The 15,098-nt window shown below is 49.6% G+C and overlaps 1 long non-coding RNA gene across 1 annotated transcript; it reads left to right on the top strand.

Annotated features, from left to right (window-relative positions):
- The first annotated feature begins 77 nt into the window (after window positions 1–77).
- LOC114013847 (uncharacterized) lies at window positions 78–11,911 on the top strand. The gene is made up of 5 exons (XR_003557085.2): window positions 78–440; window positions 2,568–2,698; window positions 4,537–4,695; window positions 5,276–5,389; window positions 5,970–11,911. It is a non-coding gene; the product is annotated as an uncharacterized LOC114013847 (long non-coding RNA).
- Window positions 11,912–15,098: the final 3,187 nt, after the last annotated feature.

Below are 15,098 nucleotides of genomic sequence, written 5' to 3'. Positions count from 1 at the left end.
GCGGGGCGAGAAGGGGGGGAAGCTGGGGGGTGCTGGGCCGGGGCAGGGAGGGGGGTGGGTGGGAAGCTGGGGGGCGCTGGGCTGGGAGCTCCGCCGTGGGAATGCGGAGAGGCAACCGGCAGCCAACGTGTACCGGGAGGTGGGATTTTGTATGATGACTATTCTCCCCCTCCCCAGAAATGACAGACCTGCCACCCCCGGCGCCACACGGAGCGGGCACCGTGCCCGTCTGCCCCCCGGGCTCTTTCCCGTCCCCACGGCGGGCTGCAGAGGGCCCCTCGCACCGGCGGCTTCGCAGAGCCTGGCCCCCCGCTGCGGCTTTGCGCTGGAATTTGGGCTTCGGGCGGCTTTCTGCGAATGTGGAGCTGGGTGTCGACTGATCCTGACCGGCCCTCGGTCCTGAACCGCGCCTCGTCCTGAGCATCACCTGGATGTCGGAGGTGAGGCTGCGGGTACCGGCTGCGGCGGGATGGGGGTTCGCTGCGTTACCGGGAGGTCAGAGTCTCTCAGTCCCCTTTTCCGCTGGCACCGACCTGGGAAGCGGTGACACCTGCCCCCTGCTCTCAGGCAGCCTGACAGGGTGCCCGAGAAGCGATGAAGAGGGTTGTTTTTATCAGGAGAGGTGGCGTCTTTTCTCGTGCATCCCCTTTCACCTGCGCTGCTCAGCAACATCCCCCGGGATGTTGAAGAAGAGGGTCCCGCTGAGCCAAACAGGGAATAAGCGCGATGCTGCCACGCCGGGGATGCGTCGCCCTGCCGAGCGCCTGCCTCCTGCCTCCCACCTCCCCCCTGCCTCCCACCTCCCGCAGCTGCTGGGGCTTCGGCTGGAGAGCAGCAGTCCCCGGCACAGCCTTGGGCTATACCCGCGTGGGGCACGGAGGATGGAGCGGAGCTGGGTGCTGGTGATGCTCCCGAAAGGAAAACTAGACTTCTGGGGGTAAAAAAATAGGGGGATGTTGGTATTGGTGGGCACAGGAAAAAAAAGAGGGAGCAGAGCATATGTGGTTTGGTGAAATGGCCACTGCATTCCCGTGGGGGTCTGCAGGAGGGGGGTAGTTGTTGCTCCCCAGCTTAACCAGCTCAAGCGCAGCCGCCGGGCGATGCCTGGGTCCTCGTAACGGGACCTTTTAGGTATTTACTGTGGCATTCGGATTGTGCAGTGGCACGTTTGTTGTGCCAAGAGGGATTTTGTCGTTGTTGCGTTCTCCTGTGAAAAGTGACATTTCTGCTGGGGAATAGACGTTTTCCCGGTGGATCCCAAGGGAGATCCACCCAATCAGATCCCAGGTGCATGCAAGCTGAAGTGCATCAGTGGAGGAGTGAGGTGTCCGGCAGAGCATCCCAAACAGCTGTACCAGCAGCCAGAGGGCACGGTACAGCGCATCCCAAGCGCCGGTGCTGGTGATGGAGCGAGGAACGTGCCCCCTCCCTCCCTCCAGCAGCTTTCACGCAGCCTCCGGATTTACAGCTCAGCTGCAGAGCGCCCATGTGGTTTTACATGTCGTAATGTTGTAGCCATCACACCTGTGATCAAGTCTCATTTTTCAGGAATTAAACTTCACATCAGCGAAGGTTTCTGCTGGACTGAGGGAGGCCAGCACTGACCGCAAGGGAAACACTTTCCCAGGGAAAAAAAACTTTTATTTCCTCATAGTTCCAGGCATGCAAAGCAATAATGTTTGGTTAGAAAAGCTGCAAGTTTTAGGCTCCTATAACACAGAACTTTGTTTTCCAGCATGTGACGTTGTATGAGGTTAGCGTGTAATTCCCGTCAGCATTTCCTTTAATTTAAAACACTGAGGTTAGGAACTGGTGTGATCTGCCTGGTGCTCATGTGGTGGCTTTGGGGACGTTGCTTAGCGGCTCTGGCTGGATGCATGGGGGAAGGTCGAGGCACAGCAGAGGTTGGACATGTTTTTTATATAACCCTTAAACTTTAAGGATATGTTGGTTGCAGCAAAGGGGTGAATCCTGTTTGCTTGGGCGACAGAATATTAGTTCTTCATGAATAAGGGTGTAATGGGAGGTTTTCTCGGCTGCTTCCCACACTGGTCACCCAAACCCCAGTGTCACGGGGTTGTTTGTTGCTCCCCCCCAGCCCTTTGGCATCAGCCCCAGCCAACAGGGTCCTGAAGTGGCTTGTGGGGGTGAGCAGCACCGCCATGCTCAGGGGGGCCGAGGTGGCCCTGATGGCCACCCCGGCCGCCGGGTGGGGACCTGGAGCTGCGGGTTCCAGAGCGATCTGTGCTGCTGGCCCAGAGATGGACAATAGTAGTGATGATGATGATGATTATGATTAAAAAAAATATAATGAATACAGTAATAAATATAACAATAATAAATATAATAATGATATCATCTTCATCATCATAATCGCAACAACCACAATAATAATAGTAATAGTTATATAAAGCTGTGCTATAGCCATTTTCAGACCAGCTCCACTACCCTGACAGTCGCAGCAGCCCATGCTGTCTCTCCCCAGCCAGCCTTTTTTCAGGGCAATTCAGCAGGTTTGTTTTGTTTTTTTTAAGTTTTAAATTTTTTTTGCTTTATTTTTCTAAAAGCTCCTGAGGGGAAAGAAAAATTGGTCCCATGGTCCAAGTGGTGCTTGACCGGGGCACGTGGATGGCGGTTTTCAGCCACAGGATGTGTGTTGGGTCCAGAGGGAGTGGCATGGCTGGGTACCGGGTACCAGGTGAGGATGCAGGATGATGGTGGGATGCTGCCAGCGGCGGCACTTGGGGGTTCGTGTCTCTGGGGGTTCAAGACGATGTGAGGGGGCTCAGCCTGCACAGCCGGGGCTGGAATGGGGTCTGCTCTTTCAGCCCCCTCCTCGCTGCGGGGGTCTTGACCTGCGTCCCAGCCCGGGGGGATGTAGCATCACTGGGTTTGCAGAAAAGAAAATTAAGAGGGAAAAAAGAAATCCCACACTGTGGGAAAATGGGGAATTGCTCCTTGACGGGACCATGGCGGTTCTGGCTCGGGTTCCTCTGGTTTCGGGTGGGCAGAGGAGGAGGGGGGACCTCCCAGCTCCGGGAGGCTCCGGGACAGGAAAGCTTTTCCCAGCAGGATTCCCAGGCTGGATTCAAACAGTTTGAAGTGTCACATAAATCAATCGAGGTTGAAACCTTTGGGTTTTGGTCAGCGTCTAATCTTTACAACATCCAAAATATATAACTAAGCTATTGAAATTAAGCTATTGATGCTTAATGAAGCTATTTGTAATTAAGCAAGCTATTAACAATTAATTAAGTAAACTATTTAAAAAGGAAAAAAAGAAAAAGAAAAGTCTTCCGCAGAGGAGGTTTCTTTTCCCGGTTTGGGGTCTGGGGGTGGCGAGCAGCTCCCGCTCACTGCTCCCTCCCCCAGCGCCGGCAAAGGGATGGGACATACCGGGCAGCTCAGGGTTAAATCAGAATGCTGTCCTGGGGGGAAAGGGGGCTGGGGGCTCTTGTGGGGCTTGTCCAACTTGGTGCCTCCTGTTTTATTCGAAAAAATTTTGGTTTTGTTATATATTTATGTATTTATGTATATTTTTATATGTTACACATATATAAAAATATGTATATAAAATGGATTTTTTAATATAGAGATAGATAAATCGTTGCGCAGATGAGCAACGGTTAGTCTGAAAATGGTTATGGTGTAACTCTATACAATATATATATTTTATTTTTTTTTGTTCTCTGGCCCAGCACTGCAGATCGGTTTGAAACTGCGGCTCCATCACCCTGCTGGGCAGCAAGGGGAGCCCGCGGGGCTGCTCTGAGCATCGCAGCTCTGTTCACCCACACAATTATTTATATATACAGACAAAAAAACATATATACTGGAAAATAAATATAAATATGTAAACATAGAAATTTAAATATATAAAGATATAAATACACAAACACATTTTTTATACATAGATATAGATATAAAAAATCTGAGTGTGCTGGGGGAATGTTGACGTGGGAAGGCAGAGATCCTGCTGAGTGCTGCTGTTCGGGGCGGGGACCAGCCTGTCACACTGTTTGCTGGGGAATGTTTCCCTTTCCAGCGCTGGATTTGGGGCTGGCAGAACTGAGAGCGAGGGAGCTAGGACAGGAGGGCAAGGCAGCCCAAGCCCCCCGCAATCAGGCCTTAAAAAGTCTTGCTCTGAAATGAAATAATAAAAAAGAAGATCCCAGAGTCAGGGGGGTTCCTCCACCTTCAGCAAATCCGGCCCCTGAGTGCGTGCAGGGGCTGCAAGGGGAATGAGATGCGTGGCGCCAAGCTGAGCCTGAGGAGCAAAACAGGGACTGAAAAAAGGATGGACATGGAATCACAATGTTTTCCACTTGGAATAGCCCGTGAGGTGATAAACGGGACAATAAGGATAATAATTTCTTTAATTATTAGTATGAGAATGCAGATAATAATAATAATAATGATTATAACAACAATAACAATAATGACCTCCAAGAATCTTTATTTTTAAGATATTTTAACTTTATTTTCTATTTTGTTTTACTTAATTTGTTTTGTTCTGTTTTGTTTGGGTTTTTTTAGGTTAAAATCATCAATGGACACGAAAGATGATTAATTTGTTTCCGAAGGGATCCAAGTGACAATTCAGGCCAAGTAACCTAGAGTCCCATACCACTCTCAATATATTCAAACTTTTTATTCCAGCATAGCCAGGGAGTTCTTTTTAAGAAAATAAAAAATGTAAGTAAAAGCATTAAAACCTCAGACTTTTTTTGGCAGGACTCCCCACTGATGTTGCCAAAAGCCTCGGGACAACATGCAGCCATGGGAGCCCCTGGGCAGTGCTGCAGTGAGGTTTGAGGCGATGAAATCTGGGCTTCTGCTGCTTGCAAATCTTATTTGCAGGGAAAAAAAGCTGGGATTGGGCATATGCTGAAGGGCTGAAGCCCCAGGATGGTGGTTGAACATGCTGGCTTTGAGCATCCTGCTGTGCGTGAGGCCAAAAAAAATTTAAATAGATTAGATGATAGATAGATAGATAGATAGATAGATTAGATAGATAGATAGATAGATAGATAGATAGATAGATAGATTAGATAGATAAGGCTGGAAGTCCATTTGCTCAGCTGGCGAGTCTCGCTCTGGGTCCGGGCCGTGCCTGAGGTTCTGCTGGGGGATGGCATGGGCTGGGCTCAGCCACATCTCCTGGGCAGGGGCACCAGGGCTGTAGCACTGGGGTTTGAACATGTTCTTCTAGTGTCTGGGTCGTTGCGTGGTTTGATTCATAAAAAACTTGCAGTGTTATTGCTCTTAATTGCAGCTGATGGTTGCGTGAGCCACAGAGCACAGAGCTGGCCAGGAGCTTGGGCTGAAACCTGAAATTGCTGGGACGTTGCTCCATCTTCTTAGGACATCCTGCGGTTTTTCTCCAAAGGTTGGTATTTTTGGGTTTGGGTTTGGGTTTTTTTCCCCACTCTTAAATTTCCTTAGAAAAGTTCCTGCGAAAGGGTTTGGTCAGAAATTATGCTGCTTCTCATGCCCCAGCATCACCCAGCTCCCAAATATTTCAGCTCCTTCCCTGCCTGAAGGCAGCCAGAAGAAACCAGGTACAAACCCCAGCCCTGGCTCCAGCCCTGGCCGAGCACCAGCCCTCGCAGCCTCTCCCGGAGCTCAGGGTCGCAGGAAAACCCCGTACGCCCAGGCAGCCCCTGCCACTGGCGGGACCTGGGGTTGTGGAGCAACTGCTCCAAACGTTTCCTTGCCCAGGGATGGCAGGGGTGTCTCCATGGGTCTGGGGGTGCTGTGCTCCCCTCGGGGCTCTTCCCACCTCTGCTGGCTCAGCATCTCCGCTTTAAGGTGCTCTTCAGCTATATTGGCCACTTACACATTATATTGCTTTTCCCCCCCTTATGTTTGCTAATTGAGGGTCTCCTTAAGGAGGAAGAAGAACGATGTTCTCCCTTTCGGCATCGCCAATGAGATACTAATCCACTTTTACATGTTTTGACATCCAGAGTCTATAGATGGGATGTAGCTGCTTGACCTGGACCAGAGTCCACCCCCGAAGTGCCTGGTGCTGCTGAGATGACCCGCACCCCCAGCCGCAGCGTCAGACACACCGGTACAGTTTTCCTGTTAATTTAATAACCTGGTTGTGTCATTGTGTCTTTTTGGTGTTGTCCCCAAGAAAAGGGGATGCTGAAGGGGACCTGGTGCTGTTGCTCTGGCAGCAGCAAAACCCAGTCCCTTTCTCCTTCTCGGTTGTCCTCCCTGCCGGCAGATGGATGCAATGCACTGGTATTTTCATAAACATTATTTCAGAAACATTTTTCATAAACACAGAAAACAGGCACTGCCTGATGTATGAAAAGCCAGAGTCAACCCTGGCTGAGGTCAGACTTTGCAGATTCCCACTGCTGGCAGTAAGCTTTGGATCAAGGACAAGACAAATAGAAAAATGAATATGGGAGACAGTTAGGAAACCAATCAGAGAAGGAAAAAAAATAAACACCAAACACCAAACTGAACCGAGTCCCTTGGGCTGATGGCTACCTACAAACCCTGACCTGTGAACACACACGAACTAAATGCTTAAAAAAACACAACGTCAGATGGGAGGAGAGAGTTTCCTTAAATTAAAAACACATTTAGAAAAATGAATGTGTTGTAACATCTCATTTCCTCTCTGGTTTGATTTTAAACTGCTCCAGAGGGGATTTTTCATCCTGTGTATAATATATTACGTTATATTACATTATATTATATTATAAAAAGCCAGCCGGTGTCTGAGCACAACATAAAATAATAGGAAAAATACACCTGGTCTGGCAGGCGGAACTTCTCCTCGGTGTCTTCACAGGGTCTGGGATTGCAGAGCATCCCTGGCTGGCTTCTGGGGGTCCTGGGGCACATCCAGCTGCTTCCTCAAGCACCCTTTAACTGGAGTCATTTTTTCCTGGGTGGGTGGGGGGAAACCAAAACCAGAAGAATTTGCTGTAACCACTTTTTTGAGGGTCTCTCCTCTCCTCGAACTCTTGCTGGTCTAATTTTTGCCTTCCCTGGGCCATACCGATGCTCGGGCGTTCTCTTTCTGCGGTCCTCCCCACTAAGGACTGAGGCAGCTGGGGAGCACATGCCTCACCTCCCTGCCCGTGCTTTCTTTAGTGGTTTTCAAATTTATTTCAAAATACATGGTGCATTGCTTGCTGCCAGTCGTCTCACTAAGGGGCTTTCTCAGCCTGGCTGTAAAACAGCGCACAGAGGTTTGGGTTTTTTTCCCCCCCATCATTTACCCCCGAGAATTCAAGCCTTAGGCTCAGTTCGCATTCTGCTTCCCCAGCATAAATCTCTGCAATTAATTGGACTTTAGATTAGATTTACTGACCCAACAACGGTAGAAATGTTCTCCTTATTGTAAATCTTGATGAAAGTAATGACTTAAGAAATAATTAAACCTACCTACAAGGGAGCTGGGAAAGCAGCCGGTGGAACTGGGAGCAATGCCTTGAGCAAAGGGATGCTCAAACTCACCCCTGAGGTGTTGGGAAATAATTTTCTTTGAGTAACCAAATCTGTTAATATTTGGGTTTGAGTGAGTGGCCTGTCCCTCGCGTGCCTTTGAGGGTGACCTGGAGAAGACACCGGAGGGAGAAGAGAGCCCTGGCTTGGGCTCTCCTGGGAAGCCGGCAGGGATGTAGCTCTGGCCATCACTTCCCTCTGGGTAATTCAGCTGAAAAAAGATTTGCCCAGAGGGGACACAGGTTGGTGGCTCTGGGGCTGTCAAGTAGGTTGTAAAGAGGAAAATGTGCTCAGCATCACTCTGAGATGTTTAACAGGGGGGTTGAGGGGAGCTCACATCCCCTGCGCTCACACCGGCTGCTAAGCCCACGAGGATTTAAATTTGACGCCCCCAAGGTGGGGAGATGGCTGTACACTGCTGAGGCGTGAGGTTAGCCCTAAGACATGCCAGCAAAACGTGTGTGCCCGTCCTCCTGGAGGTGTTTGGCCTCCACAGGCTTTGCCAACAGCCCCAGAGGAGCTGCGGCGGCAGAAGGGGTGACCAAGCCCTGTTCTTGCAGCGCCTGCAGTCTTGTGTTGATTTTTGGTTTGTTGGTTGTTTTCTTTTCCCTCCCGTCTCCCCCACTGCATCCAGCTCTGTCACCCAGCCAGGATCCCAACTGAACTGTGTAACTGGGTAGATAACATCCCCCAAATCCTCCAGTCCCATCCTGCATGGATTTCCTGCTCCAGCAGCAACACAAACCGCAGCCAACGTTTAAGGAGCCCAGAGCACCAACAGCTCAGGTCAGCCCAAAGGATTTTCTGGAGCTTGTGCAAGGCACAGGGGCGTTTGCAGGGCAGGGACAGTTGCAGCGGGGACCTGCCCCTCCACGGTTGTTTTACCCTGATGTTCAGCCCAAGCTGAGCTTTAGCTCCCTTTGAAATTGGGCTTTTGCAACATTTAAATGCATAGATTAATGATCCTGCTTCAAGATGAGGTCCTGATAGCCAGCTTAAACTAATGTCCTATTAAACACAGCCTGTCTGTGCTATGAACTTGGTCTCCCTGCTCCGGTGGGAAAGGCAGCGCAGGGAGGGAAGCTGATGCCGAGGCAGCGCATCCCTCCAGAAGGCTGCTGCTGGCTGAGGTTTACCAGAAGGAGCACTTGGATGTTAAGAAGCCAACACGCTATTTCCAGGCAGCCTGGGTTCATGCAAAGTCAGCGCAGCAAGGGAAGCAAGCCGTCCGGTATCCTCCCACTGGACTCAAGCCACTTTGGCCTGACACATCCATTAAAAAAGCAATGTGGGATGTTTCTTCCATGCCGAAGGCGATGGGAGGCCCTTTCGCTGTTCCTAAGGCAGCCAAAATGTCACCCAAAGTGGATATACATAATGCAGAATTGTGGACACGGCCGACAAGCATCACAGAGGAACCCAGGGCAGCATCCCCACTTCGTTTTAAGCCCCAGCCTTCTTTCCCGAGCCTCCCCTGCGATGCCTTTGCCCTTGCCCCATCACCCCGCGAGTGCTTTGCCCGCATTGAGGGTGGTTTTAGTTCGGTTCTTCCTTCTGCTTCTGAGGTTTGTTTCCGCAGCTCTTGCTTGGTGCCAGCTGCTGGTGCGTGAAGCCCAAGTGCTGTCTCAAATCTGGCAGAGGGTTGTGCTGGGGACCTACAGGCTTGCTCAGGGCTCCTTGGAGGTGTCTTTTGGGGACCTTTGCGGTTTTCTGGAAGGTACGATGAGTTCAGTCCTTGGGAGGCTTCGTCAGCTGCTGTTGGCAAGAGCAGTGGGCTTCAAGTTGCTGAGAGCAAGTGAGGGAAGAGCCTGTGACGGTTGCACACAGAAGATGAGCTCCTGAAGGCATTAAGTGGCAGGTACGGGCTAAGCAAAGGAAAGCAGTTCATCACACAGCAGTTAATTACATGGTGGAGCTCGTTACTCTCTTCAAATCTATCCAGACTCAATGTAAAGGAGCAGTAAGTGAGCCTGTAGCCCAGCTGGATGCTATGACTGTGCCTGTGCTGCATTCAGAGCCACCTGGGACTCTAAATCCGTGGGGTTAGCCCATTATAGACGCTTCCTGGAAAACTGGGGTGCAGAATGTTGCATTTTTCAAAGAGCAACTCGCCAGCAGCACAGCTGGTTGGAAGATGGGGAGACCAGGATTTCAGAGGTGCTGGTAAAGCTCCTGCCAGAGGGAAGCTCATGTGGGATCTGCCCTCCTCAAGAACTGGAGCAATGGGATGTTTCCGAGTCCAGGAATCGTTCCTGTGGGTTTCTGCTGCCATGCACTTAGCCTCACAAACAACCCAGGATGGGCTGGGGGGAGGCAAAAGCCAAAGACATCTCACTGACCAGCAGCTGAGGTCAGGGATCCACCATTGCCCTCCATCCCACTCATTCTAAGGATGTTCTCCCAGCATTAGTAACACAAATGCTGAATTCTGGTGGATAAAGCTGCAAACCTGCCCGAGCTCAGCACGGGGGGAGCCAGAACACCCCAGTCTGTGCGGCTGGAACTGTCATGGTGCAAAAGTGACACTGTACCGGGACGCGCTGGATCTGGGTGCTCATGCCTGGCAGGAGAAGGCAGAAACCTCTCAGCTCTCACCTGCTGGCAGAGGTACCAGGAGCAGCACAACCAGCAACAGCTGGGAGCTACAGCCTCCGTCTCGAGTCTCACCCTCATCTCTAGCAGGAATTCAAGTTTTTTTGTGTTGTGGTGGAAACAAGGCTTTGTCTGGGAGGAAAAGCAGGTCTCGGGAATTGCTGGAGATAGCTCATCCCTTGGATCCAGGCTTTTACACACCAGCTGGGTTCAGGCTCCGGCAATGGTGCTGGAAGTCCTGCAAGGGGCCGCGTGTCTCCTGCAAGGCTGGGCGCCACAGCCCTCTCCTCCAGCAGCCCTCGGCTTCCAAGGGAATCCATTTGCTTTTCTATCACTTAATAAACTGGTCCTGAAAGTCCTGCTCAAAGAAGATGCTGGCAGTGCACCCAGGGATGCCACGCATGGGCTGACAGCCTTTCTTTTCCTGTAATTAAAAGCTATTCAAGGGGTGTTTGCGTGCTGGTGGAGAGAGGAAGAGTGTCCTGCCAGCGAGAAGAAGGGGGCTGAAATGAGAAAGTCCCCTCTGGCATGTGTAACGGGGAAATAATCACCCGCTTTCCGTCAGGCCCCGCTTGGCCGGGGACCAGCTCCCCTCGGCCCTGGGAGGGAGAAGAGATTAATCCACCGTCACCGTGGATTAATGCTGACAGGAGGGCTGGCCCGTGACAAGATAGATGACAGGGTTACACGGCAATGCGTGAGAAGCCAGACCCTCTCAAGCCAGCACAGTTTTCCTTTCGTGACTGCCTTCCTCCTCAATCCCAGCCAGCTCCCACCTTGGGAAAGGCGCCTTTAACCCGTTCCTGCCCACCGATGGATCAGGAGAGCACATGAGGCTGGAGGAGATGTGGGAAACCTGGAACCAGGGTCAGAAGCAGAATAAAAATGCCCCAAACCAGCTTTGTTCTGGGGGCAGCTTCGTTTGCTCGTTAGCCTTGCCGAACACACAGCCTCCCTGGACCTACAGCGCCCTTCAGCACCTACAGCATCCATAATGCTTTCAGCCAAGCTCCGATAAATCCACACACGTGCATTCCTGGCAGCGGCATTGTGCTCGGGTTTATTGCAGCTGTAAATGCAAACTGCTCTCCTCCCAGCCTCGCTCAATGCATCCACTTGAAAGCCCCTGCACTCGAAGCCTTGGCCCCACCGCCCCCAGGGCGAGCGAGGGCTCACACAGGCAGCCTCAGCCTCCCCTTCCAGCCAAGCAAGATGCCCGTGACCACCTTCTGCACCCTCTCACTTGCCCCCTCCCTGCTCTGTGCTCCACCTGCTCTGCTCTTCCCCTCTATTTCATACCTCAAATGCCTTAACAGGTTACTTAGGCAAGTCACGGAGCAAAGCATACATAAAGTTGACTTCCATTGTGCTTTCTGTCCCAAGGTTGGTTTAATCAATTATTATTTATTTCACTTTTCTGTCTGAGGCATAACACAGCTATGAGATGGAGGTGACGGTCTTAAGCTAGAGAAGGGATGGAGCTCATTAGCCCTAAGCAGCCAGGCTCAAGGACTCACTTTCATCCCAGTTTTTACCCTAGCAAAACCTCTCCCTGGGGGTGGTGGTGAACTCCACACAATTGTACTTTCTTCTTTCCCAGCAGATGTAGATGGTTTTAAAATATGTGATGGACCACCACTGATTAAAGGATCATATCTTGTCCCTATTTTGTATAAAAAAACCAAGTACAGTCTAGTTATCTTACAAACAAGCTCCTGCTAAAGGAAACTAAAACTCCTCAGGACAAATTCAAGCAGCAGTAGAATACAACTAGTTTAACCAAGTTAAACACCAACTTGCTGTCTTTTGCTGCACAGGAAGAATAAAAACATACCCTTTGTTTTCAGACTGGTGATGAAATCTTTGGCTTTGCTGTTAGCTTCCACTAAGACGTTCTGAATATCCTGGATGTGAGTTTAGGCTGCAGCGCTCCCCCCATTTTACTTCTTCACTTGTTTGTAGCCTCAAGGTTACAGTTATTAAAACCTCCTTTGTGCCTTGTATTTAATGATGGGACAAACAAATCCTGACTGCTCCAAAGTTTGTTTAAAGCCCCAGATCATGGCGGGATTATGCAGATCTTTCCTGGAAGAGGCTGCAGACCACTTGAGTGAGACAGTGACGAACAATGTAACTCCATGGCACAGAGAAACCAATTTATATTATGAAGTTTCTCCTGAAAATAGAGGCTGAAACGATCCAAAAGGGAAGCGATAGATCATACACGGTCGTTGTAGTCACAGCAGGAGTCGACAATTGCCGCTTTCAGTTTTTACCATCAGCAGCAAGGTCTGTGCCATGTCAAAAGCTGCATGTCAATAGCGCACACACATTGATCTTGCGAGGAAAGCTGCCACAGCCAAGGCGTTAGTTAACACACGCCACTGGCCAAGGGCAGCAGCACAGCGATAAACTCAAGTACAAATCTGTGTAGTTTAACTCATGTTGTGCAGTGAAAACAACTGAGCATTACCTCTGACTTTGGGCGACCTCGTCCAGCCTGTGTTCCTCCAGCCACAGAGGAGAAAAATAACCAAAGGCAGAAGCACCCAAAGTTGGTTATTTTGGTTATTTTTCTCCTCTGTGGCTGGAGGAACACAGGCTGGACGAGGTCACCTTGTAAAGCTGATGCTGAACTGCAGCTCTGAGGGGAAACCGAGGCACAGGGCGCATTGAACCAGGATAACATAAACCATACAGACCCGACAGGCTCCTCCCTGTAATTAAAACCACATCCCGGGGAAGCACTGTTGTCAGACAGTGGGTTTGTGTACTTGCAGAACTAACAAAAAGGGAGAACTGGAGCCGCCAAGCAGCACTTTATACTCACACCACCACAGCCACATCTGGAAAAATTTAGCATTTGCCTCTAAAGCTGGGTAGTTGGGAAAAGTTCACTGACCACACACAGTGACACGCAGCCAGACAGCTATCTGCCCACAGAGCGAGATGCATGGCCTTACAAGATGTGGCTGTTCTCCTCTAAAGAAAACACGGGAATATTTCTCAACGTGACACCACACTTGTGTCCCTCCCGCTGCCAGCCTCGCCTCACTCCTTGCCAGTTGTGTAGCTAAGGGCACAGCCAACTCTTTTGGAAACTCCAACGCAACTCGCAACGGGAACATGGAAACAAAACACTGCAGCCTCTATCTGCGTCGTTTCAATTAATGAAACCGCTCTCCATTGTGCTCTAATAAGGGCATTAGTGGTTTGGAGTAACACACGTATTTCTGTACGTTTCAATTCAGTTCTAATTTCCTCTTCACCTCTAGACACGGGTTTGAACACAGCAAACCTTGACAGGAGAAGCGTGAGCCAGACAATTGTGCCATGCACAAAACCGCTTCAGAATTTAAAGGTGAATATGATTTCTAATCACATTCCACTGCCTTGAGAGGAACTTTTTGGGAAACGTTGAGAGAAGCATTTCAAGGAGACAGCAGGAAAAATGTTTACTAAAGGAATATTAATTATGCCTCCTCGAGGTTAAAGCAATGTTGACAATAAGCTTATTTAATTAGCGTTTCATAGCATCGTGTCCTAAGCAACTGAAACCCTCCATGGAAATACTTGCATGTGCAGGTTGTACAAGGATGTCCCAAATCGACTTGAGAAAGATCTTTCAAAAAACGTTCTTGTGTTTAAAAGAAACAAAACCAAATCCCCAGTTCACACCCCCCCCCCCCCCCCCCCCTCCCCCCGAGTTCAGAGCCTAAGCTGGGTAAGAGCTTAGAGAAGGACAAATACCTCCTAGTTTCTTCACCTTTGCTGTCCCAAAGTTAAACCTTCCAGCTAGCTAAGAGAAGTACTGCAGGCTATTAAAAAAACCTGTGTTTTCACGCTGAGCATTACATGAACAGAGGGGGCTTCAGATGCAATTTTAGTTGATCAAAGATCTAAGCACTTTGAAAGGAGAAAAAAATAACATGGTTCTATTAGATTGAATTACACAGCATTAACATATAAAGAGATACAGACAGCAGCACACTGACACTGGCATGGCAAAACTCCTTTCCACAAAGGACAAGAAGCAACAGAGCAGGAAAAACACAACATTTTGACTTTTAGTGTAGCCAAAAGCAATAAAACAAATTGTTCCATCGTCCCATAGTCTCATTCGTACCTAAATGATACCATGATACGTATGTGTTTAAAGTGGGGCTTAAAAGCCAACCCCCTCCCTGCCCTCGGGGTTACCTGTGAGCACATTTCCGCAGGGACAGCACGAGCCGTTTCATTCCAGAGACCACCTTCCGCCAAAGCTTCGGTCGGGACTCTCAACACCAGGAAGGCTAGAGCTGCTCAGACGGCTGGGCTTTCTTGACAGGGCAGAAAGTTTTCTTTTATTCTCCTTTTACTGAGACAGCTGAACGTCTGTGCCAGATTTCTCCACCCTCCCAGAGGTATCAGCCTGTTACAGACCCCAGCCACATCAGTTCTGGCCAACACGGTGAACATCTAGCAAACTTTGGGCAGTGATGGGATCTTAATTAGTCACATCAGACAACAGCAACCACAGGCAGTCAGACCATCTTCACCTACACATAGGGCAAGCGTGGGTAACAAGAGCTGAAATTCTGTCACTAAAAACCTGAACATCTCAGTTCCCAAGTGACCAGTGCAGCGCCAATGTAATCCCCTAGTTAATATTTTTCTGTGACTTTTGAATCCTGAAACTCAGCTGCAGGCAATGGCAACAGCACTGGCCTTTTGTGCACATCTCCTGAATAGACAGCAGACGTGGTGGCTGTGCAGAATTTAAGGACAGGGCATTCAGCTATAAATGAAGACAGCAGAAAACTTACCGTCTCATGAGATTTAGTAGTCAACATAGCACAGGTATTTACGTGCTATATTATATAATATAAAATATACATATAATATATATATTATATCAACTATACATGAAAAAGCAGACAACTTACCATCTCATGAGACTTAGTAGTCAATATAGCACATGTATTTATGTAATAAATAAACGTAGCTTATGTTTGCTAGCTGGAAAGACACAGTTGGATCCCACTGTACGT

Source organism: Falco peregrinus, chromosome 9 (genome assembly GCF_023634155.1).
Source record: "Falco peregrinus isolate bFalPer1 chromosome 9, bFalPer1.pri, whole genome shotgun sequence".
Classification (NCBI taxonomy): Eukaryota; Metazoa; Chordata; class Aves; order Falconiformes; family Falconidae; genus Falco; species Falco peregrinus.
This window is presented reverse-complemented; position numbering and strand designations above follow the sequence as displayed.